General features: G+C 40.0%; 3 long non-coding RNA genes and 3 pseudogenes across 3 annotated transcripts; 3 read left to right on the forward strand and 3 right to left on the reverse strand.

Moving 5' to 3' along the window:
* Nucleotides 1–302: 302 nt before the first annotated feature.
* On the reverse strand, nucleotides 303–2,228 carry LOC146484328 (uncharacterized; annotated as a pseudogene).
* Nucleotides 2,229–3,143: 915 nt separating this feature from the next.
* LOC146484329 (uncharacterized) lies at nucleotides 3,144–7,222 on the reverse strand (annotated as a pseudogene).
* A 150-nt stretch (nucleotides 7,223–7,372) lies between these two features.
* Nucleotides 7,373–9,322, reverse strand: LOC146484330 (uncharacterized; annotated as a pseudogene).
* A 2,991-nt stretch (nucleotides 9,323–12,313) lies between these two features.
* LOC146484331 (uncharacterized) lies at nucleotides 12,314–13,809 on the forward strand. The gene is made up of 3 exons (XR_014863629.1): nucleotides 12,314–12,465; nucleotides 12,930–12,996; nucleotides 13,496–13,809. It is a non-coding gene; the product is annotated as an uncharacterized LOC146484331 (long non-coding RNA).
* Nucleotides 13,810–16,622: 2,813 nt separating this feature from the next.
* Nucleotides 16,623–18,119, forward strand: LOC146484332 (uncharacterized). The gene is made up of 3 exons (XR_014863630.1): nucleotides 16,623–16,775; nucleotides 17,240–17,306; nucleotides 17,806–18,119. It is a non-coding gene; the product is annotated as an uncharacterized LOC146484332 (long non-coding RNA).
* A 2,789-nt stretch (nucleotides 18,120–20,908) lies between these two features.
* Nucleotides 20,909–22,426, forward strand: LOC146484333 (uncharacterized). The gene is made up of 3 exons (XR_014863631.1): nucleotides 20,909–21,082; nucleotides 21,547–21,613; nucleotides 22,113–22,426. It is a non-coding gene; the product is annotated as an uncharacterized LOC146484333 (long non-coding RNA).
* The last annotated feature ends 707 nt before the right edge of the window (nucleotides 22,427–23,133 follow it).

A 23,133-nucleotide genomic window follows, 5' to 3' on the forward strand; every position in this document is an offset into this window, starting at 1 on the left:
AAGGAGGTTAGGGTAAAGCAGCTCGTAAAGTACTTCACCATATAGACAAGGCTGTCAAAGTTATCATCTTTTTCTCATGACCAGCATATCGCCTAAACGGGAAAAAGGAAAAGAGTTAAAAGGAATCTTATTCACCTGTACAAAAACCCCCGTACATGTCAGCAGAGAGAGGACAGCTTTGACCCAGTATGACCGGGAGGGTTTTGAGATACCCCGTTTTCAAAACTCTTAACTCTCTGTGACCAAAATACAGACAAAGTAAAATATGGGAAACTGAAAAGAAAGGGATATTCGCACCAAGGGCAAACCAAAAGGGAGAGAAATAGGAATATGGATTTAAGTACGTATAGAAAGATTTGTTTATTTTGCTCCTCTGCTTAACACGATGCCTCACATCGCATTAAATCAAAGAACAATTGACCCCAAGATCCATTTTATTGTACTTGCAACAGTCAAGAAAGAGAATATATACGTATTTCTTGAACCAAACAAAAACAAGCATTGCCCTTATTTAATTCCAGATTTTACTACTTATTGTCCCTACTGCGACCATGGGTCGCTGGGGGCCTTTGCTGCATATCCCTCCTCACGTAACACCTCGCCATAATGTGGGCGAACTTTCCACAGAAATAGCATTGGACTGGAGCACTACTTCTCATGCCACGCCCCTTGTACGGTATATCACTACTACGCTCATGGTAAGACAAACCAGACCATGGGCGCCCTGTGCTTATCGCTTGTTCTACCTTTGCAACAGCTTCAAACACTTTTAGTGTGATCTTTATCCCCTGGAAGGCGTAAGAACCAGAACTCGGAAGTGCTCCTTTGGAAGGACCACTTTCCCTCTAGCTGTCTGGTACACCAAACGGTAAAATTCACGTTTCTCATCCTGATTATCCCGGAATGCATTTTGGAGAGTTTCTAGAATGTCTATCGCCTCATACTTATTGAACTCAGAGAGTGGCCATGCTGCATAATCCAACATCTTCCTTATTACAGTAGCCACTGGGAGCCTTATTGATTCATCAAGTGACTTTTGGAGGTCAGCAAAGTTCTTCTTCAGAGTCTAGAATAATAGGAGGAGAAACTGACTTAATGTATAACATCACCCTCACATGCCACTCACCAGCCCCTGAATAAAGCAAAAAAAACCATGCCATTCCATGGTGAGCTCTCACCCCACTGCTCTTTTTTACCATGGTGAACTCCCACCCCATTATATAGTGAACTCACATCTCTTTTCACAGTGAACTTTTACCCCATTTTTTTTCATGGTGAACTCTCACCCTATTGCTTTTTTTTTATGGTGAACACTCACCCATTGCTGTTTTCCCCATGGTGAACACTCACGCCGCTGCTTTTTTTTTTTTTTTTTGGGGGGGGGGGGGGGGGAACTCTCACCCTATTGCTCTCTTCTTTTCAAGATAAACTCTCACCCCTTTGCACTTTTCCTCATTGGGTGAACTCTCACCCCATTTCTTTTTATTTCTTTATTCATTTTTTTGTCACCCCATCCGAAGTGAGGTTTGACGCCGTTTTACAGCAATTGTTTTGCTTTGGAAAAATTATCGCTTTGGAAAAACTATCACCTTTGGGATTCGCTAGAAACGCCAAAGAAATACCATGGCACGCCTCCACCCCAGCTAAAAAATATGCACGCCACTCACGTAAACAACATATAGTCACCCATGGAAAACCTGCCGAGCCTCGAAATACATTAGAATTACCGATATAAACTTAACAGCAACAAACAAACTGACTAAAACATGAACAATGAACGAACGGGAAAAAACGAAAACAGGCAAAAAGGAAAGAAAATAAGGGGTTGCCGCCCTCGTCCCTGTTCAGAATTTATAACAACACCCATAAGCGACAGAAGTAAACATATTCTACCTCAAGCTCTCCCTGTTGAACTTGTTCTATGGCTTGTTGAGGTACTTGTGCCACGGCTGGTCGAATTTCCAGAGCCATGTGTTCGGCAGCCGGTAAAGCCTCCTGGCCATCAACTTGTTGAACTACTTGACCACCGGCCGCTTGAGCTCCATGAGCTGCTAATTCGTCAGCTGGCTGAACTCCTTAGGCAACCGGTAGAGCGGCTTGAGCCGGAGCTCCTCGTTCCACAGGATACTGTACGTTTGCCATGGAAGAAAAGGAAATACGAGGAATGGAAAAAATCGACCCTCGGGGTACGGCAGTTGAGCCAAAGTGATAATTTATTTATTTGCACTGATCTTATATGCGTCGCTTTAATGTATGCAGTGTGAATAGTATAATAATTTATTATACTGTTGATCAACATTAAGAATAATATGTACTCTGTAAGAGTTAAGAAATAAGGCTTTCGAATTACACTTAAACAGAACATGTAAACAGTCTAGAAGAATCGTGCTAAGGAAATCAAGGGGGTGGGTGGGTTGTAATTTCGTGACCAATGCTTAGAAACATCAGAAGTATGTGGCAACAAACAAGGACATGCATGTGAACATGCACGGTCTTGATTGACACAGCAGAAAAGCTGCAATGCAATTTTTTTCAACCCCCGCAACATGATAATTCATATTCACATGCAAATCATAATAAAACAGACAGTCCATTTGAACAAAGAGAATAATCAGTAAATATTATATTGTATTTTGACTTTTAACTAACTTTGCAGTGTCTCTACTAAAACTAGTTTGAAATGCAGAGACCGTTGAAGACATGGAGTTTTTGAAACACTTAGTATTTTGCAGCATGTGAAATAATGACTGAAACAAACAAATATTGTTGACCTGAACTTTTCACCTAGTAAGACACATTAACCATTGTGGAGTAAGTTTCAGTAATAAATTCAGTGAAAATTATGGGATGTACGTATACAAGCCTTGAAGCAAAATGTGTGGTTCCAGAAAATATCCATACCTCCAACATGGAAGGTTTTTTCATTTGAACCCTCTCTCCCTTCCTTAAATTGCCAATTAAGCTTCATACCTTGCCCTATAAATTTTGGCTGTTGAAACCCCCTTCCCCTTAGAATTTCCAATGACCTTCATGGAGTGGGTATGGACATTATTTTAGGAAACTTGAAGAAACGTTTAGTTTCATTGTTATTTCAAAGAAAACATCTCACCCTTCCCCTTTTAATTAAACAGAATTGATAAGAGTCAAAAACATGGAAACATGCTCATTTTTCCTACCTTGAAACATGCAACTAAATGTGAACGCATTCCTTGAATGTCAAATGTCACATGGCTTGGGTTTGTTCCCAAAGCAAGGCATGTGGCAACGGCAATGGCAAAAACGCCACAGTCACTTCCATTTGCTTGCTGTTGCACAGAAACAAACTGTAGATTAGCCAATCTCCCACCAAGCAAGTCATTTGTCTGGTCTTTTACTTCTTGGGAAATGGCATAATGGTAGAGGCTGTCAAAAGAGATTTACATGGCCAAGCAAACATCCGATTGAGCTTACAGAATCCCAGTGATTACTCCCGGTATGTAGAATTTGCACAAATTCCCCAGACACAACATTAAAGTTACGTGCTGGGCCAAGGGTGGGCCGCTGAAATCCTTCGATTGATGAATTTTCTTTCTGTAGCAGCACTTGAGCCTGTTGTAGTATATCACCAGTAAGCCAACCGGTTGGGCTAAGAATTGTTTGATAATCGCTCTCATCAAGCTTTGTAAGAGCGCTTTGTTTGGCCACTACACCTACTGTAACTTGAGTGATGCTAACATCAGCTTTGGTTTGCTGTTTTGCTTTTTTACAAGCACTACATTGCCAGGTGGTCTTGCAGTTATTTGGCATTCTTTTCAAACCCAGACAGGCAAGGTGAAAAAACGTTCTGTTGCTACATTCTGGTGAATGGCACTCAATTAGTCTGTCAGTTGGGCTAGCTTTGGAAGCACAAACACAAATGCTGTTACACTGTAAGGCGGCCTGGTTTAATGCTACCTGTGCACTCTGTTTCGCAGATGATGAACACCCCCTTCTCTGTTTGAACTGTGGCAATCTACTGCAGTGAGGGCAGTACCATGTTTTGGGCCTCATAGCTGAGCCAAAAGCCAAACATGACAGATGCAATTCTCTACATGGACACTCTGGGTTACTGCAAGTAATGACAGTGTCATCCCTTGGAGCCCGACAAAAGCATACCCCATTGTCATTGGGTTTGCTAATTGGCAAGGTACATTTCCTTGTGTACCATGGTCGCAGAATCTCAGGGAGGATACAGACTCTCCAAAAAGCTTCCAGCTATGGGAGTACAGTATCCCAATGCTTTAAGTCAGGATAAATACGTTCTTTAACTATTTGTTGCTCTCTGTCAGGACTAATGGTACATATCACAAGTCACAGTGGTTTCTGTCAGTTAAGGTGAATAGCTGCTGCTGCACTTGAAAATAATAATTGCGGCGCGTTTTCAGGCAAAACACACCATCCACTTTTTCCAAGCAGGCATTCTTTTCCAAAATGCAGTTTTTAAAGTCACAATCCTTTATGCAAATAGGGCATTTCACTTCCCCGCAACCAAGCCCACAGCAGTCACACGATGTCAGAAAGTCTGGTGTGTGGCATATAGGAAGGGATGTTGCTCATTGACGAAGAGATCACATCGGGTAAGAGTAAAGTTTGAGTTTTTTTTTTTATTTCATTTTCATATGCACGAATAGCATCATCCTCATGTTTGCACCCATGTCGTGTGGCTTCAGTGTTCACCTTAAAAAAAAAACATTTGGGTAACAAATCGATTTTATCAGTGCCTGACGGGGTTGTGAAAGGTTACTGCGAAAAGCAGCCCTGCTGGCAGAGGCCCCAATTCTCCCGGCACAATGACGAAAAAATCCTGAGCTCGTTGCCTGAGCCCTTGTGTCCTTCTCTACCAGCTCAATGTTTTCTTGTGAAATATCCAGCTTGACTTCCGCACATTTTTGCAATAGCTCTTGACAATCCAGATCAAGATTCTCTGTCTCGAGCAGGTCAGTAACAACTGGGACAGTCCTACGTTTAGCTATGAACTGATCAGCATATTTGTCAGTTAAACTCAGAGTTACTGGCTTGATTTTGACATACATACATACCTACATACATACATACATACATACATACATATACTTTATTTATCCTCGAATTTACAGAGTAGCTTTGAATAGCTAATATCTTCGAGAAAATAAATATTAGAGAAGAAAGAGTAAATAGACAAAATAAAATAAAATGAAATACAATTACAATTCTATCATTATATATACAGTATATACATACAACATTATGTACATTGTGGAAAGGCCTCATAATTAAAGATCTTTTGCTTGAATTGAACAAAATCAGATGTCCTGTAAGTGTCCGGGACAGAGTTCCATATTTTACTAGCTAAGTATGAAAAGGTATGGGAAGGTCCAGAATATAATTACCATGTAGATTATAGGATGAGGTACGCATAGTTAACATATTCCTTAAATAACTTGGATAGTCAGTAAAAAACAGACTCTTGTATAACATAATCATGAAATTCTGCAGACGTCTAGTAAACAGCGTTTTTAAGTTAACTCTGCTGAATAAAATGTCATATGGAGAGCTATAGTCCTGTAGTATAAACCTAAGAATACGCTTGTTAACATTATCTACTTTGTCAGTATTGCGCGCACCACAGAAGTGCTAAACAGAAGAACAGTAGTAAAAGTGTGGCAAAATAAAGGCTTTATAAAGCTTCAATAATGTCTGCTTGTCAATACGTTTTCGAAATCTAAGCATTACGTTAAATTGATTGTTTATTTTCTTACAGATAGCTGATACGTGATTATCAAAAGAGAGCTTATTATCTATTGTCATCCCAAATATATCTATTGAGTCATTTACTGGGAAGCAAAATTTGTGTTCAGTTTTCCCCAAAATTAAAGCCTGATGCTTTGTCTCATTAACAATCATGCCATTGTTTTTGTACCACTGATTTGCGACGTTAACTTCATGACAAATACACTTTTCCAGTGCGAATGGGTCCATGTTGGCCGAGTAAATCTGATGGTTGTCTGCGTACGCGTGTAGGTTAGCATATTTCACATGGTAAAACAAGTCATTAATGAATATGTTAAAGAACATTGGTCCTAAAACGTTCCCTTATGGAACTCCTCTTGTGGTGTCTACCCAGTTTGAGAAAGTATCACCAATTTTTACCTGCTGTTGTCTTCCTGATAAATAATCTTTAAGTAGCGTGCAACTTTCTTTAAGTTTTGCCAAGAGTAAGTCGTGCTGAATGACATCAAAAGCTTTAGAAAGATCCATAGAGACTATCGCAACCAGTTCCCCTTCATTACGCATGCTCCTCCAGTCCTCAGTCCACCGCAATAATGCAGTCTCACAACTGTAGAACTTTCTATGAGAACTAATAAAATCCGACAGAATCGTGCTATAGAATTCACCCAGCTGCGTAGCCAGTAGCCTCTTGTAGATATTATTGAGCACAGGTAGCACAGTGACGGGCCTGTGATTTCTCAAAGAGAGATGTCATCTCCGCTTGTGATGGGGAAAGAACATTGGGGCGTCCCGTTTCTGCTGATGTGAAAACACATCTTTGATGTCACTCTCAGTCAAACAATCGATTTTTGCATCTAGGTTTTCCTTCAGCTTTTTTGCCAAAGAAAAGTCAATATTTCGAAGCCTAGCATAGAGCACCTTATTCACGAATGTGGGTAGAAGCCATGTACACTTTACTTGTGTAGAAGCTAATTTGCCATTGATTCGTAGCCAAGCTTCAATGTAAAATAAAACACTGGCGATGTGAGAACATGACTCAGCGAGCCCAGCTTTGCAGTCTAAACAGTGGGTGAACAGAATGGTTCCATCTCTCGCAGCGATTATCCAAATGTTTACCAGCGGGTCATTCATTCGTTGAGAGTGCCGCACTTTTGCGACGAGGACATGCTGATTGGAAATCTTGCACCCTCTTACAGAAGTTACGAACCCAGAAACCATCTTTCAAGCTCTTGAAGGCTTTGAACTGCTGTCTTGTATAAAAGCTTGTCTCTAAGACGAGATATCCAAGCAAATCAGTAACTTCTATTGGCGGCAAACACTCGGGATCAAACTGTTCATTAGGAATACTGACAGGGTCAACTCCTACGACTGATATCTTTTCGAGATATCGTCCCTTTACTTACTTGTCTAAAGCTTTAGCGTACTCTGACAACACAGGCATATTGAAGGAAAGGGTCTTCAAGTCTTCTTTGGCTTTATCTTCCGCTAAATCCATGATGGAAGCGAAAAATTCCACAAAAACAAGGAGAGGTCCATAAATATGACTTACGGTTGCCATAAATTTCACAGACCGAGGCACACAACTATGGCAGATGCCCATATTTGGAAAGGGTTCTGACCTCAGGTGAAAACCACCAATATTCCATTATTGCATTGTTTTGCTTAAACCACGTTCAACACCAGCCTGTCCGTGAGACAACACAAGAAGACACTTGAAAAGATCCCCCAACTTCTGATATTTGCTGTCTTTAAGGTATGTAGCCAGGAAACAGTCAACATGCTCACTGCTGACTTTGTCATATTCCTTAAATTCTTGTAAAGTTCTTGGATTACCATGCACATCTGAAACAAATGATGTGTATTCCTTCTTCGGCAAGTCAACCTCAGTTTCCTTTACCCGTCTGGCGTCCAAGAGACCACTCAGAAGCCTCTACAACAGTTTAACTGAGTTACTGATTGGACCTGCCATCACCTGGGGGCTCAGACATCTCAAAAAGCGAACCAATGGAAACTTTAATGGACACTTTTCTAATACCTTTTCACTAGAGCAAGTGAGAAATGCCTTGCAATCAAGTTGAAATTGCCTCTGTTCCTGCTGTGTAATCTGGTCATTCTGTTTCAAGCTATCTAACTCTCTCTTAGTGATAACACCAATATCAACAGCTTTACTCAGTTTTGTATTATCATTTGATGTGACATCCATCTTTGCCAACTGTGTGACGGTTTTAGCAGGAGTTGTGACACTCTTTCAAGAACCTAGTAATTACCGACCTCAACAGCTTCTCTAGATCAGATGCAAAAAATGGTATTAAAGGCCTGTTTGGTATGTGGCAGGGAAAGGTTGGAAATCTTGTGTCAAGGAGATCCAGAAATGGTGTTTCGCTTTGAACAACTTGTCAAGTGTGACTGCTTTGGCAACATACTGATATCCCTTCGAGTTTCTTTGGTGCTGTGTTTTCCAGTTCTACTTGTCTATTCTCTAGTACTTGGGGGAAGTGTGAGTGAGTTGCCCGCAATTGGGAGGTTCCCCAGCCACCTATGGGCATCCAACAAAGGAGAATTGGAATGTGAGCAAACACAGGTTAAACGTGATTATAAATTACCAATTAATTCTTTTTATATTGTCAATATCAACCTCAGAAATTGCTCCAAATATAATGTGCAAATGGACAAATCCATTCCAAATGGACCATAGTAAAACCAAAGCAAAGTTTTTTAATCTACTCGAAGAAATAACTATTCTTATCAAGTATGTTACCATTAAAAATGCTATATTCCATAGGAATGATAAAATATTAACAACAACAACAAAAAAGAAAGAAAGAAAGACTGAGATAGATTTACAAATCAAGGTTGTGTAACAATGGAAGATGGAGCCTACCTATGGTTGCAAAATTTGGATGGAAATATATCCACACCAGTAAATTTCACATAGCCTTTCCGTCTGGCAGGCGCATCCTTGAAGAATTTGTACTCTTTAAGCAGATATTGATCCAGATTCCAATCGGTCTCCTTGGCACCAGCTTGAAAAGATCTGTGAACTGTTGCAGTTTACATGTCCCAAGATATAACAATGAAGGCAAGTTAAACTCCTCACGAGATTTCCTTAGCTTTCTTTCAATTGCAAGATTTACAGTTGGGCCATCCATACCAATGTTCCATGTCTTTGCTCGGTCCAGGTCTTTCGTTGCCTCTTCATAGTGATTTAGGATGTCATGTGTTCTACCGTGGCCTATGAACAAGGGCTTGAGATAGCGGGACTCCAATCTGCAATTTTCACTTGACCAATAACGCCATGCACGTCCAGTTGCTTGCTCTGTATCTCTTCATTTAATGACTCATCAAATAATAGTGCATGGGCTAGTAATTGCTTCACGTCATATAACAGTTTCCTGGCGAAATATGGGCCAAGTCCAAATGTTGTGACATATCTGAATTTTGACTCGCTCATTGAATAATTCGCTGCAATTTCACTGCCACTGAGCATTCTCTTGAATAAGTCATTTACTCCAACATTTGAATTTCCAGAGAAGTGGCAGTAAACACATTTCAAAGCCCATAAAATCTCTGCATCAGCGACTTTTTTGGACAACATGCACAAATCGGGCAAACACTGAATGGCCCTGAAGAAACAAGCCTTCTCGATGACAATTAGTTCTTCAATCACAACGATGAACGAGTCCTTATACACAGAAATGAGACAAAATTACAGTAAGATTGGGGAACGAAAGGACGGAGTACATAAACATAATAATCAACTTACGTATTATTGTCACAAACGAGCGAGGAGTTACAATATGGCTATGATTTCCGAAGCAGATGCTTGTAAACAAGGCTTAAACAAAATGTCCAACCAGTGAATACTGGACTCACAAAGTGGTCAGCGGTTACATCGAAATCGAGGTATATACGTTGTGTTACTATCCTTAAGTGTAACGGTATCTCTATCGACAGTATCTCTGCATCCCCCCCCCCCCCCCCACCCCCCGTCCGGGACTCTATAGTCCTTTATAGAGGGGCGAACTCAAAGCTTAACGTTCAATCCACTGCCCAGTTTCCGGCTCATAGTGCTTCGGGGGTTGCCGGCTGCGTCTTGGGCGCGGTTGCTGGTCTGGTGCGGGTGTCTCAGGAGCGGAGGGAGGTCCAGGGCACGCATACTCGGTGAGGACTTGTGCTGGCGAGGTGGGAGCCGTTGGCACCAGTGACAGGCGGTCGGGTGGGGTTGTGTCATCAGGGGTGGGTGCGTCAACGGTTTTGCCCTCAGTGGTGGTTGCGTCAGCGGTTATGGGCTTCACAGCCGCTGGAGGTGGTTGTGCAGGTGCGTGGTCGCCAATGCGGGTGAGATGTGGTTCCGCTGTGGGCCCTTGAGGAAGGGATGGAGTGGCTGGTGTGTAGGCCCTCAGGAAGCGGGGATTGCACAGGGTCAGACGTCCAGAGCCATCCACCTTTACCCTGTACTGGTCGTAGCCAGGTGACTCTACTACCGTGCCTGATCTGTCCCACTTGGTTGGGTGGTTGCCCTGTTGATTCTGTAGGAAAACCCTCGCGCCGATAGAAAGGGGGTGTAACGGCTTAGAGTCCGAGTTGCATTCTGGGTAATTTCGATACAACGACGAAATGCAAGTCCCGCCATCTTAATTAAGTGTCGAGCCACCCGGTCCTACTGGCAAAATATCGCACACGTAGTTTTCTTTGCAAGTCAAATCTCGCCCAAATTGTCTTGGTAGGTCCGAGAATCCAGCCACAGAACGGCCAGAGAGACAACTTCACTCGTGAGCCACCATGACTCGATACGAACACTTTTGGCGTCCCAGTCTCTATGAAATCATCTCTCACCTCTGGATTCTTTCAGAGGATTGCCTCTACTCTCCATTCCAGCCTTATGATGCCAGCCTGGGAGCTTCTGCAGTGGAAAATGGCCCGAAAGTACACTTATAAACCGACTACTTACCGATTAGAATGTGTTTGTGCTCGCGAGCAAAACAACAAGGGGTTCAAATAGGTGACGTCAAAAAAAAAAAACTTGAGTCCTCGTTATTGCAGAGCAGCGAACATTTCAAAGGAGATCTTCATATAGGACAACTAAATCCGTTTTGGTCATCTACATCGAGATAATTGTCCAGAGAGTCCAAGAAATTTGGCAGTGAAAGGGTTAAGGCAACCAAAGTCTTTCACATGTATCTAGTTTCATTCGGCAAGGAATAAGCAAATAACAAAGTTTAGACAAAATCCAAAATACATGTATCATTACATTCACCTGTTCCATTCATGAGTTGGCGCACAACTAGCGCTTTGAGTACACGATTAAACTTCTATTAGATATGGAGCTATCGTGTGTGGAATGCTGGCAACAAAATCTCTGTTGGATGTTTCATTCCAAACAGAAGAGTAAGTGAAAATACCCTATCACTCCAGGCTATATTTCAGGCTTTCTGTTAGCGGTTTTTTTGTTTCCGCGGAGGTGTATAGAAATCATGAAACACCCGTTTTACACCGAATTCAGGACAGGACAAATTATTTCTTAATCATAAGTGAAAATAACTAGCTCAAACTACAACAGCGAACTGAAGCAAATCGTCTTCTTATATCAGGAGAAAATATAAATTGATGGGTATCATTGTGAGAGAATTGCGTAACGAAAGAAGTGTGTCAATTCATGTTTTTTTTGTAATATTTTTCCAACTAGACAATGACTTACTTCTACGCTTCGTAACTAGTAATAAGTCCCAAGAACCAAATTAAGCAAAGTGAATGCGTTGTGAATATTTTTCATCGCTTACAATCGTACCGTTTAACAATTTTTAATATCGATCACGCGATTGGATTTATGCAAGTCCAAAGGCTACATTTTCAAAGTCGATCACGCGATTTAACATGTTGCTACATGTACAGGTTGTTAAACGGATTAGAGCTAGGGGTTCAATTCCGTTCATCAGCTGCATTTTCAACGTCGATCACTCATTTCAGCCTTCGAAAACTGCGGCTAACATACTCAACTAACATCGCATCTTACAAACACCAACTGACTGCCTCAGAATATCTAGTGTTGTTGAATGGTTTAATCAGGGATTGAACATTGCCACTGTAAATAATATATGTCGCGTCTCACAGTACTGTAAAGAGTTCGTCAGTGTGAAAATAACTCGTTCAGAGTTTTAGACTTTTCAAAAACACATTAATAATACATAAGCCCATCGACCTATCAAATGGTCGATAAAACATCATGTGCAGTGGTTTTAAAAGCCGATAAAACCTCCTCCTTATTAATGTACGGTGTTTCATGTTTTTCTCGTATGCTAATTTCCAACGTTCACAAAAGCATCATTGTTATGAACTCTCTTGACACACGCTTTTCTAGGAATGTTTTGAGGCCGTTCAAAACACTCCCAGCACGTGTTTTATCTGGTCTAAAACCATTCGGCTGCGTCTCGTGGTTTTAAATCCCGATAAAATACTGCTGCTCTTGTTTTAAACATTACCTAAACCACCCACACTCTAGAATTCAATGATTGCCTCATGTGACAAACTTCTGATAATCACGATGAAGTTGGATTGAATTGGATTGGTTAACTTTATTTCACGGGGTTTATTTGTGATCACTTTCTTTGCTATAAAAGTTATAACCTCGAAAGAACGAGCATCGACTTTTGTGGGCCTGCTTCAAAGTAATATTCAGCTTTCAAACAACCAGGACAGACGTTTCGCCGCATATCTTTGAGAATGTCCGCCACTGACAAGGTACATATAACACTTTGTGTTTTCAAAAGAGTTTCTAATTAAAGGGTCACTGTCACGGTCATTTTGCTGTATTTTGATCAAAACTGCTCAAGACTTTTTTATCTAAAATGAAATTGCTGTTAGAGTGCAAGGAAGAAAATATTAACGGATTTCAACGGAGAAGGACAAACTATGATCAGGTTTTTAGCGACTTCTCTATAATACACAAGATGAGCTTGGAAAAATTGGCCAATTTTTTTAAGTTGCAATCCATTTCCATCCTAGCCACGAGCAGCCAAACATAGTTATTACTCGTTTCGTTGCTCAAAAAGTAGGTTTGTTATTAACAAAACTGAACCATTATTTTGCCGATTCCATCGATTACAAATACGTTTTTTGGCTGTTCAAAGTCACACAAAAAATAGGTGACACTGCCCCTTTAAGTTCTCCTAATGTTCAATGCTATTCGATATATGTTGCCGCAGATTGTGCTCCGGGATGAAAACTCGCTGCAAACGGTGGAGGAGCATTCCAAAACAACCGACTTGAAAGGTAAATAAAATACTTATCAGAAGAAGAGCCAAAAAACTGCGTACTTTACTTTTAATTTAAAGGCTCAGTCATTTCCAAGCCGCATGACCAATTCCACGGGCATTCTTTGGATGTTTGTCATAATGGGGGTATTTCTCCTTTGAGGTCTACAAGTGCCCCAATTACTCTAGGTGAGGGTCGGTGGGGGTTGGGGGAGGGGGATCTCATTGATAATTGACTGAGCTATAAGTGGATACACGAGTTTCATTTAGGCGCACAGTAACGATATCGTATCAGAATCACATCGTTTTCGTGGATGACTAGGGCAACATTTTCCCAAGAAGAAGGATGAATGTTAAGCATCGAAAAACTAATCCATTAGTTTAGCTAATCCATTTACCGTTAAGTATAATATTCATTTGATTTTCTTGAGTGGTGTTATAACTGATGACATATCAAAATGGTGGCAAAATCACTCGTCTCATTCACTTTCCCTGTACATGTCTTTTTTTCTCATCAGATCCGCTGCCAAAGTCATTCAAAGTGCCAGCAATGTTGCCTGTTGCATTTTTGATGTTGGAAAGTATCGAAGAAGTTCCATATCCATATAACAACCTCGCTTGTGGTGGTGGTTGTTGTTGAACCACAATTTGAAAAGTATAAATTTTCGCTGCCCTAGAAGAATTGGTTGATAGTAAATTTACACAGGTTTTATTAAAAAAATCCCTAGTTTTATTGGAACAGGCATGTAATCAGATACTGACACGTACGCATGTTAAGTCATAGGGTCTCTGCAATAATTGATGAAATAAATAATTAAAAAAGTTGAAGTTATTAGTGTACTTGTGTGATTTGTATGAGGGATCTGAGCTATATATGTGCTGATGTTATGGATATTACAAAATGTGCAAAGAAATGCGCACAAGCTTTGATCGGTCGAATAGAGTTCATATATTCGTATTTGCATACAGCCCCGCTTGATTGTGGGAAATTCATGGGCTCATTAAGCACTGGTTTAACATACACTGCAGGCCCGTAAACTGGTTTTTGTCTGGGTAGGATCGTTTTCTTTTTAGCTTTTCAATTGTTTTAGCTTTTTCAATGAAATACACTGATTACCGTATTTATTCGATTAACCGCTGGGTGCTTATTCCATTTTGGTCCCATAAGGGTGGGCGCTTATTATTTTCCCAACATTTTCAGTAAGCGAGAACATTTTAAGAGAACAACAAAACAAGGGATAACAAGTTTATTTCGCTTCAACAAGACAAAAACTCAGTGCAAAAGCTAACACCAACAGGCCGTCAAGACAATAGTGTCAATTAGTATATGTTTTAGGCTTTAAGAGCCAATAAACTGAGTTTATCCTCCGTTTGCCGTTCCCGTATCAACATTTATTTTCATGCAAAACCAAAAATGCCCGTTTTCTGCGGCATCGAGGAAAGCTGAAAAACACACATCTTTGCTTCCAATTTTTTAATTCAAAATCTCATTTTAAAACCAAAATTCCTTCATGACAGCAAACCTTAATCTCATGACTAAGCATTTATCTCCAAGTTTGCCTCTCACGCGTACAGCTGTTCGAACATCAGCCATTTGATTCGAGCCACTTTTCAAAGCCCGTGATTTCCCCGTTGCCGTCCGAGTTGCATGCTGGGTAATTTCGATACAACGACGAAATGCAAGTCCCGCCATCTTAATTAAGTGTCGAGCCACCCGGTCCTACTGGCAAAATATCGCACACGTAGTTTTCTTTGCAAGTCAAATCTTGCCCAAATTGTCTTGGTAGGTCCGAGAATCCACCCACAGAACGGCCAGAGAGACAACTTCACTCGTGAGCCACCATGACTCGATACGAACACTTTTGGCGTCCCAGTCTCTATGAAATCATCTCTCACCTCTGGATTCTTTCAGAGGATTGCCTCTACTCTCCATTCCAGCCTTATGATGCCAGCCTGGGAGCTTCTGCAGTGGAAAATGGCCCGAAAGTACACTTATAAACCGACTACTTACCGATTAGAATGTGTTTGTGCTCGCGAGCAAAACAACAAGGGGTTCAAATAGGTGACGTCAAAAAAAAAAAACTTGAGTCCTCGTTATTGCAGAGCAGCGAACATTTCAAAGGAGATCTTCATATAGGACAACTAAATCCGTTTTGGTCATCTACATCGAGATAATTGTCCAGAGAGTCCAAGAAATTTGGCAGTGAAAGGGTTAAGGCAACCAAAGTCTTTCACATGTATCTAGTTTCATTCGGCAAGGAATAAGCAAATAACAAAGTTTAGACAAAATCCAAAATACATGTATCATTACATTCACCTGTTCCATTCATGAGTTGGCGCACAACTAGCGCTTTGAGTACACGATTAAACTTCTATTAGATATGGAGCTATCGTGTGTGGAATGCTGGCAACAAAATCTCTGTTGGATGTTTCATTCCAAACAGAAGAGTAAGTGAAAATACCCTATCACTCCAGGCTATATTTCAGGCTTTCTGTTAGCGGTTTTTTTGTTTCCGCGGAGGTGTATAGAAATCATGAAACACCCGTTTTACACCGAATTCAGGACAGGACAAATTATTTCTTAATCATAAGTGAAAATAACTAGCTCAAACTACAACAGCGAACTGAAGCAAATCGTCTTCTTATGTCAGGAGAAAATATAAATTGATGGGTATCATTGTGAGAGAATTGCGTAACGAAAGAAGTGTGTCAATTCATGTTTTTTTTGTAATATTTTTCCAACTAGACAATGACTTACTTCTACGCTTCGTAACTAGTAATAAGTCCCAAGAACCAAATTAAGCAAAGTGAATGCGTTGTGAATATTTTTCATCGCTTACAATCGTACCGTTTAACAATTTTTAATATCGATCACGCGATTGGATTTATGCAAGTCCAAAGGCTACATTTTCAAAGTCGATCACGCGATTTAACATGTTGCTAAATGTACAGGTTGTTAAACGGATTAGAGCTAGGGGTTCAATTCCGTTCATCAGCTGCATTTTCAACGTCGATCACTCATTTCAGCCTTCGAAAACTGCGGCTAACATACTCAACTAACATCGCATCTTACAAACACCAACTGACTGCCTCAGAATATCTAGTGTTGTTGAATGGTTTAATCAGGGATTGAACATTGCCACTGTAAATAATATATGTCGCGTCTCACAGTACTGTAAAGAGTTCGTCAGTGTGAAAATAACTCGTTCAGAGTTTTAGACTTTTCAAAAACACATTAATAATACATAAGCCCATCGACCTATCAAATGGTCGATAAAACATCATGTGCAGTGGTTTTAAAAGCCGATAAAACCTCCTCCTTATTAACGTACGGTGTTTCATGTTTATCTCGTATGCTAATTTCCAACGTTCACAAAAGCATCATTGTTATGAACTCTCTTGACACACGCTTTTCTAGGAATGTTTTGAGGCCGTTCAAAACACTCCCAGCACGTGTTTTATCTGGTCTAAAACCATTCGGCTGCGTCTCGTGGTTTTAAATCCCGATAAAATACTGCTGCTCTTGTTTTAAACATTACCTAAACCACCCACACTCTAGAATTCAATGATTGCCTCATGTGACAAACTTCTGATAATCACGATGAAGTTGGATTGAATTGGATTGGTTAACTTTATTTCACGGGGTTTATTTGTGATCACTTTCTTTGCTATAAAAGTTATAACCTCGAAAGAACGAGCATCGACTTTTGTGGGCCTGCTTCAAAGTAATATTCAGCTTTCAAACAACCAGGACAGACGTTTCGCCGCATATCTTTGAGAATGTCCGCCACTGACAAGGTACATATAACACTTTGTGTTTTCAAAAGAGTTTCTAATTAAAGGGTCACTGTCACGATAATTTTGCTGTATTTTGATCAAAACTGCTCAAGACTTTTTTTTCTAAACTGAAATTGCTGTTAGAGTGCAAGGAAGAAAATATTAACGGATTTCAACGGAGAAGGACAAACTATGATCAGGTTTTTAGCGACTTCTCTATAATACACAAGATGAGCTTGGAAAAATTGGCCAATTTTTTTAAGTTGCAATCCATTTCCATCCTAGCCACGAGCAGCCAAACATAGTTATTACTCGTTTCGTTGCTCAAAAAGTAGGTTTGTTATTAACAAAACTGAACCATTATTTTGCCGATTCCATCGATTACAAATACGTTTTTTGGCTGTTCAAAGTCACACAAAAAATAGGTGACACTGCCCCTTTAAGTTCTCCTAATGTTCAATGCTATTCGATATATGTTGCCGCAGATTGTGCTCCGGGATGAAAACTCGCTGCAAACGGTGGAGGAGCATTCCAAAACAACCGACTTGAAAGGTAAATAAAATACTTATCAGAAGAAGAGCCAAAAAACTGCGTACTTTACTTTTAATTTAAAGGCTCAGTCATTTCCAAGCCGCATGACCAATTCCACGGGCATTCTTTGTATGTTTGTCATAATGGGGGTATTTCTCCTTTGAGGTCTACAAGTGCCCCAATTACTCTAGGTGAGGGTCGGTGGGGGTTGGGGGAGGGGGATCTCATTGATAATTGACTGAGCTATAAGTGGATACACGAGTTTCATTTAGGCGCACAGTAACGATATCGTATCAGAATCACATCGTTTTCGTGGATGACTAGGGCAACATTTTCCCAAGAAGAAGGATGAATGTTAAGCATCGAAAAACTAATCCATTAGTTTAGCTAATCCATTTACCGTTAAGTATAATATTCATTTGATTTTCTTGAGTGGTGTTATAACTGATGACATATCAAAATGGTGGCAAAATCACTCGTCTCATTCACTTTCCCTGTACATGTCTTTTTTTCTCATCAGATCCGCTGCCAAAGTCATTCAAAGTGCCAGCAATGTTGCCTGTTGCATTTTTGATGTTGGAAAGTATCGAAGAAGTTCCATATCCATATAACAACCTCGCTTGTGGTGGTGGTTGTTGTTGAACCACAATTTGAAAAGTATAAATTTTCGCTGCCCTAGAAGAATTGGTTGATAGTAAATTTACACAGGTTTTATTAAAAAAATCCCTAGTTTTATTGGAACAGGCATGTAATCAGATACTGACACGTACGCATGTTAAGTCATAGGGTCTCTGCAATAATTGATGAAATAAATAATTAAAAAAGTTGAAGTTATTAGTGTACTTGTGTGATTTGTATGAGGGATCTGAGCTATATATGTGCTGATGTTATGGATATTACAAAATGTGCAAAGAAATGCGCACAAGCTTTGATCGGTCGAATAGAGTTCATATATTCGTATTTGCATACAGCCCCGCCTGATTGTGGGAAATTCATGGGCTCATTAAGCACTGGTTTAACATACACTGCAGGCCCGTAAACTGGTTTTTGTCTGGGTAGGATCGTTTTCTTTTTAGCTTTTCAATTGTTTTAGCTTTTTCAATGATAAACACTGATTACCGTATTTATTCGATTAACCGCTGGGTGCTTATTCCATTTTGGTCCCATAAGGGTGGGCGCTCATTATTTTCCCAACATTTTCAGTAAGCGAGAACATTTTAAGAGAACAACAAAACAAGGGATAACAAGTTTATTTCGCTTCAACAAGACAAAAACTCAGTGCAAAAGCTAACACCAACAGGCCGTCAAGACAATAGTGTCAATTAGTATATGTTTTAGGCTTTAAGAGCCAATAAACTGAGTTTATCCTCCGTTTGCCGTTCCCGTATCAACATTTATTTTCAAGCAAAACCAAAAATGCCCGTTTTCTGCGGCATCGAGGAAAGCTGAAAAATACACATCTTTGCTTCCAATTTTTTAATTCAAAATCTCATTTTAAAACCAAAATTCCTTCATGACAGCAAACCTTAATCTCATGACTAAGCATTTATCTCCAAGTTTGCCTCTCACGCGTACAGCTGTTCGAACATCAGCCATTTGATTCGAGCCACTTTTCAAAGCCCGTGATTTCCCCGTTGCCGTCCGAGTTGCATGCTGGGTAATTTCGATACAACGACGAAATGCAAGTCCCGCCATCTTAATTAAGTGTCGAGCCACCCGGTCCTACTGGCAAAATATCGCACACGTAGTTTTCTTTGCAAGTCAAATCTTGCCCAAATTGTCTTGGTAGGTCCGAGAATCCACCCACAGAACGGCCAGAGAGACAACTTCACTCGTGAGCCACCATGACTCGATACGAACACTTTTGGCGTCCCAGTCTCTATGAAATCATCTCTCACCTCTGGATTCTTTCAGAGGATTGCCTCTACTCTCCATTCCAGCCTTATGATGCCAGCCTGGGAGCTTCTGCAGTGGAAAATGGCCCGAAAGTACACTTATAAACCGACTACTTACCGATTAGAATGTGTTTGTGCTCGCGAGCAAAACAACAAGGGGTTCAAATAGGTGACGTCAAAAAAAAACTTGAGTCCTCGTTATTGCAGAGCAGCGAACATTTCAAAGGAGATCTTCATATAGGACAACTAAATCCGTTTTGGTCATCTACATCGAGATAATTGTCCAGAGAGTCCAAGAAATTTGGCAGTGAAAGGGTTAAGGCAACCAAAGTCTTTCACATGTATCTAGTTTCATTCGGCAAGGAATAAGCAAATAACAAAGTTTAGACAAAATCCAAAATACATGTATCATTACATTCACCTGTTCCATTCATGAGTTGGCGCACAACTAGCGCTTTGAGTACACGATTAAACTTCTATTAGATATGGAGCTTTCGTGTGTGGAATGCTGGCAACAAAATCTCTGTTGGATGTTTCATTCCAAACAGAAGAGTAAGTGAAAATACCCTATCACTCCAGGCTATATTTCAGGCTTTCTGTTAGCGGTTTTTTTGTTTCCGCGGAGGTGTATAGAAATCATGAAACACCCGTTTTACACCGAATTCAGGACAGGACAAATTATTTCTTAATCATAAGTGAAAATAACTAGCTCAAACTACAACAGCGAACTGAAGCAAATCGTCTTCTTATATCAGGAGAAAATATAAATTGATGGGTATCATTGTGAGAGAATTGCGTAACGAAAGAAGTGTGTCAATTCATGTTTTTTTTGTAATATTTTTCCAACTAGACAATGACTTACTTCTACGCTTCGTAACTAGTAATAAGTCCCAAGAACCAAATTAAGCAAAGTGAATGCGTTGTGAATATTTTTCATCGCTTACAATCGTACCGTTTAACAATTTTTAATATCGATCACGCGATTGGATTTATGCAAGTCCAAAGGCTACATTTTCAAAGTCGATCACGCGATTTAACATGTTGCTACATGTACAGGTTGTTAAACGGATTAGAGCTAGGGGTTCAATTCCGTTCATCAGCTGCATTTTCAACGTCGATCACTCATTTCAGCCTTCGAAAACTGCGGCTAACATACTCAACTAACATCGCATCTTACAAACACCAACTGACTGCCTCAGAATATCTAGTGTTGTTGAATGGTTTAATCAGGGATTGAACATTGCCACTGTAAATAATATATGTCGCGTCTCACAGTACTGTAAAGAGTTCGTCAGTGTGAAAATAACTCGTTCAGAGTTTTAGACTTTTCAAAAACACATTAATAATACATAAGCCCATCGACCTATCAAATGGTCGATAAAACATCATGTGCAGTGGTTTTAAAAGCCGATAAAACCTCCTCCTTATTAATGTACGGTGTTTCATGTTTTTCTCGTATGCTAATTTCCAACGTTCACAAAAGCATCATTGTTATGAACTCTCTTGACACACGCTTTTCTAGGAATGTTTTGAGGCCGTTCAAAACACTCCCAGCACGTGTTTTATCTGGTCTAAAACCATTCGGCTGCGTCTCGTGGTTTTAAATCCCGATAAAATACTGCTGCTCTTGTTTTAAACATTACCTAAACCACCCACACTCTAGAATTCAATGATTGCCTCATGTGACAAACTTCTGATAATCACGATGAAGTTGGATTGAATTGGATTGGTTAACTTTATTTCACGGGGTTTATTTGTGATCACTTTCTTTGCTATAAAAGTTATAACCTCGAAAGAACGAGCATCGATTTTTGTGGGCCTGCTTCAAAGTAATATTCAGCTTTCAAACAACCAGGACAGACGTTTCGCCGCATATCTTTGAGAATGTCCGCCACTGACAAGGTACATATAACACTTTGTGTTTTCAAAAGAGTTTCTAATTAAAGGGTCACTGTTACGGTCATTTTGCTGTATTTTGATCAAAACTGCTCAAGACTTTTTTATCTAAAATGAAATTGCTGTTAGAGTGCAAGGAAGAAAATATTAACGGATTTCAACGGAGAAGGACAAACTATGATCAGGTTTTTAGCGACTTCTCTATAATACACAAGATGAGCTTGGAAAAATTGGCCAATTTTTTTAAGTTGCAATCCATTTCCATCCTAGCCACGAGCAGCCAAACATAGTTATTACTCGTTTCGTTGCTCAAAAAGTAGGTTTGTTATTAACAAAACTGAACCATTATTTTGCCGATTCCATCGATTACAAATACGTTTTTTGGCTGTTCAAAGTCACACAAAAAATAGGTGACACTGCCCCTTTAAGTTCTCCTAATGTTCAATGCTATTCGATATATGTTGCCGCAGATTGTGCTCCGGAATGAAAACTCGCTGCAAACGGTGGAGGAGCATTCCAAAACAACCGACTTGAAAGGTAAATAAAATACTTATCAGAAGAAGAGCCAAAAAACTGCGTACTTTACTTTTAATTTAAAGGCTCAGTCATTTCCAAGCCGCATGACCAATTCCACGGGCATTCTTTGGATGTTTGTCATAATGGGGGTATTTCTCCTTTGAGGTCTACAAGTGCCCCAATTACTCTAGGTGAGGGTCGGTGGGGGTTGGGGGAGGGGGATCTCATTGATAATTGACTGAGCTATAAGTGGATACACGAGTTTCATTTAGGCGCACAGTAACGATATCGTATCAGAATCACATCGTTTTCGTGGATGACTAGGGCAACATTTTCCCAAGAAGAAGGATGAATGTTAAGCATCGAAAAACTAATCCATTAGTTTAACTAATCCATTTACCGTTAAGTATAATATTCGTTTGATTTCCTTGAGTGGTGTTATAACTGATGACATATCAAAATGGTGGCAAAATCACTCGTCTCATTCACTTTCCCTGTACATGTCTTTTTTTCTCATCAGATCCGCTGCCAAAGTCATTCAAAGTGCCAGCAATGTTGCCTGTTGCATTTTTGATGTTGGAAAGTATCGAAGAAGTTCCATATCCATATAACAACCTCGCTTGTGGTGGTGGTTGTTGTTGAACCACAATTTGAAAAGTATAAATTTTCGCTGCCCTAGAAGAATTGGTTGATAGTAAATTTACACAGGTTTTATTAAAAAAATCCCTAGTTTTATTGGAACAGGCATGTAATCAGATACTGACACGTACGCATGTTAAGTCATAGGGTCTCTGCAATAATTGATGAAATAAATAATTAAAAAAGTTGAAGTTATTAGTGTACTTGTGTGATTTGTATGAGGGATCTGAGCTATATATGTGCTGATGTTATGGATATTACAAAATGTGCAAAGAAATGCGCACAAGCTTTGATCGGTCGAATAGAGTTCATATATTCGTATTTGCATACAGCCCCGCTTGATTGTGGGAAATTCATGGGCTCATTAAGCACTGGTTTAACATACACTGCAGGCCCGTAAACTGGTTTTTGTCTGGGTAGGATCGTTTTCTTTTTAGCTTTTCAATTGTTTTAGCTTTTTCAATGATATACACTGATTACCGTATTTATTCGATTAACCGCTGGGTGCTTATTCCATTTTGGTCCCATAAGGGTGGGCGCTTATTATTTTCCCAACATTTTCAGTAAGCGAGAACATTTTAAGAGAACAACAAAACAAGGGATAACAAGTTTATTTCGCTTCAACAAGACAAAAACTCAGTGCAAAAGCTAACACCAACAGGCCGTCAAGACAATAGTGTCAATTAGTATATGTTTTAGGCTTTAAGAGCCAATAAACTGAGTTTATCCTCCGTTTGCCGTTCCCGTATCAACATTTATTTTCAAGCAAAACCAAAAATGCCCGTTTTCTGCGGCATCGAGGAAAGCTGAAAAACACACATCTTTGCTTCCAATTTTTTAATTCAAAATCTCATTTTAAAACCAAAATTCCTTCATGACAGCAAACCTTAATCTCATGACTA

This window comes from Pavona decussata, unplaced genomic scaffold (genome assembly GCF_977016875.1).
Source record: "Pavona decussata unplaced genomic scaffold, jaPavDecu1.1 SCAFFOLD_34, whole genome shotgun sequence".
Classification (NCBI taxonomy): Eukaryota; Metazoa; Cnidaria; class Anthozoa; order Scleractinia; family Agariciidae; genus Pavona; species Pavona decussata.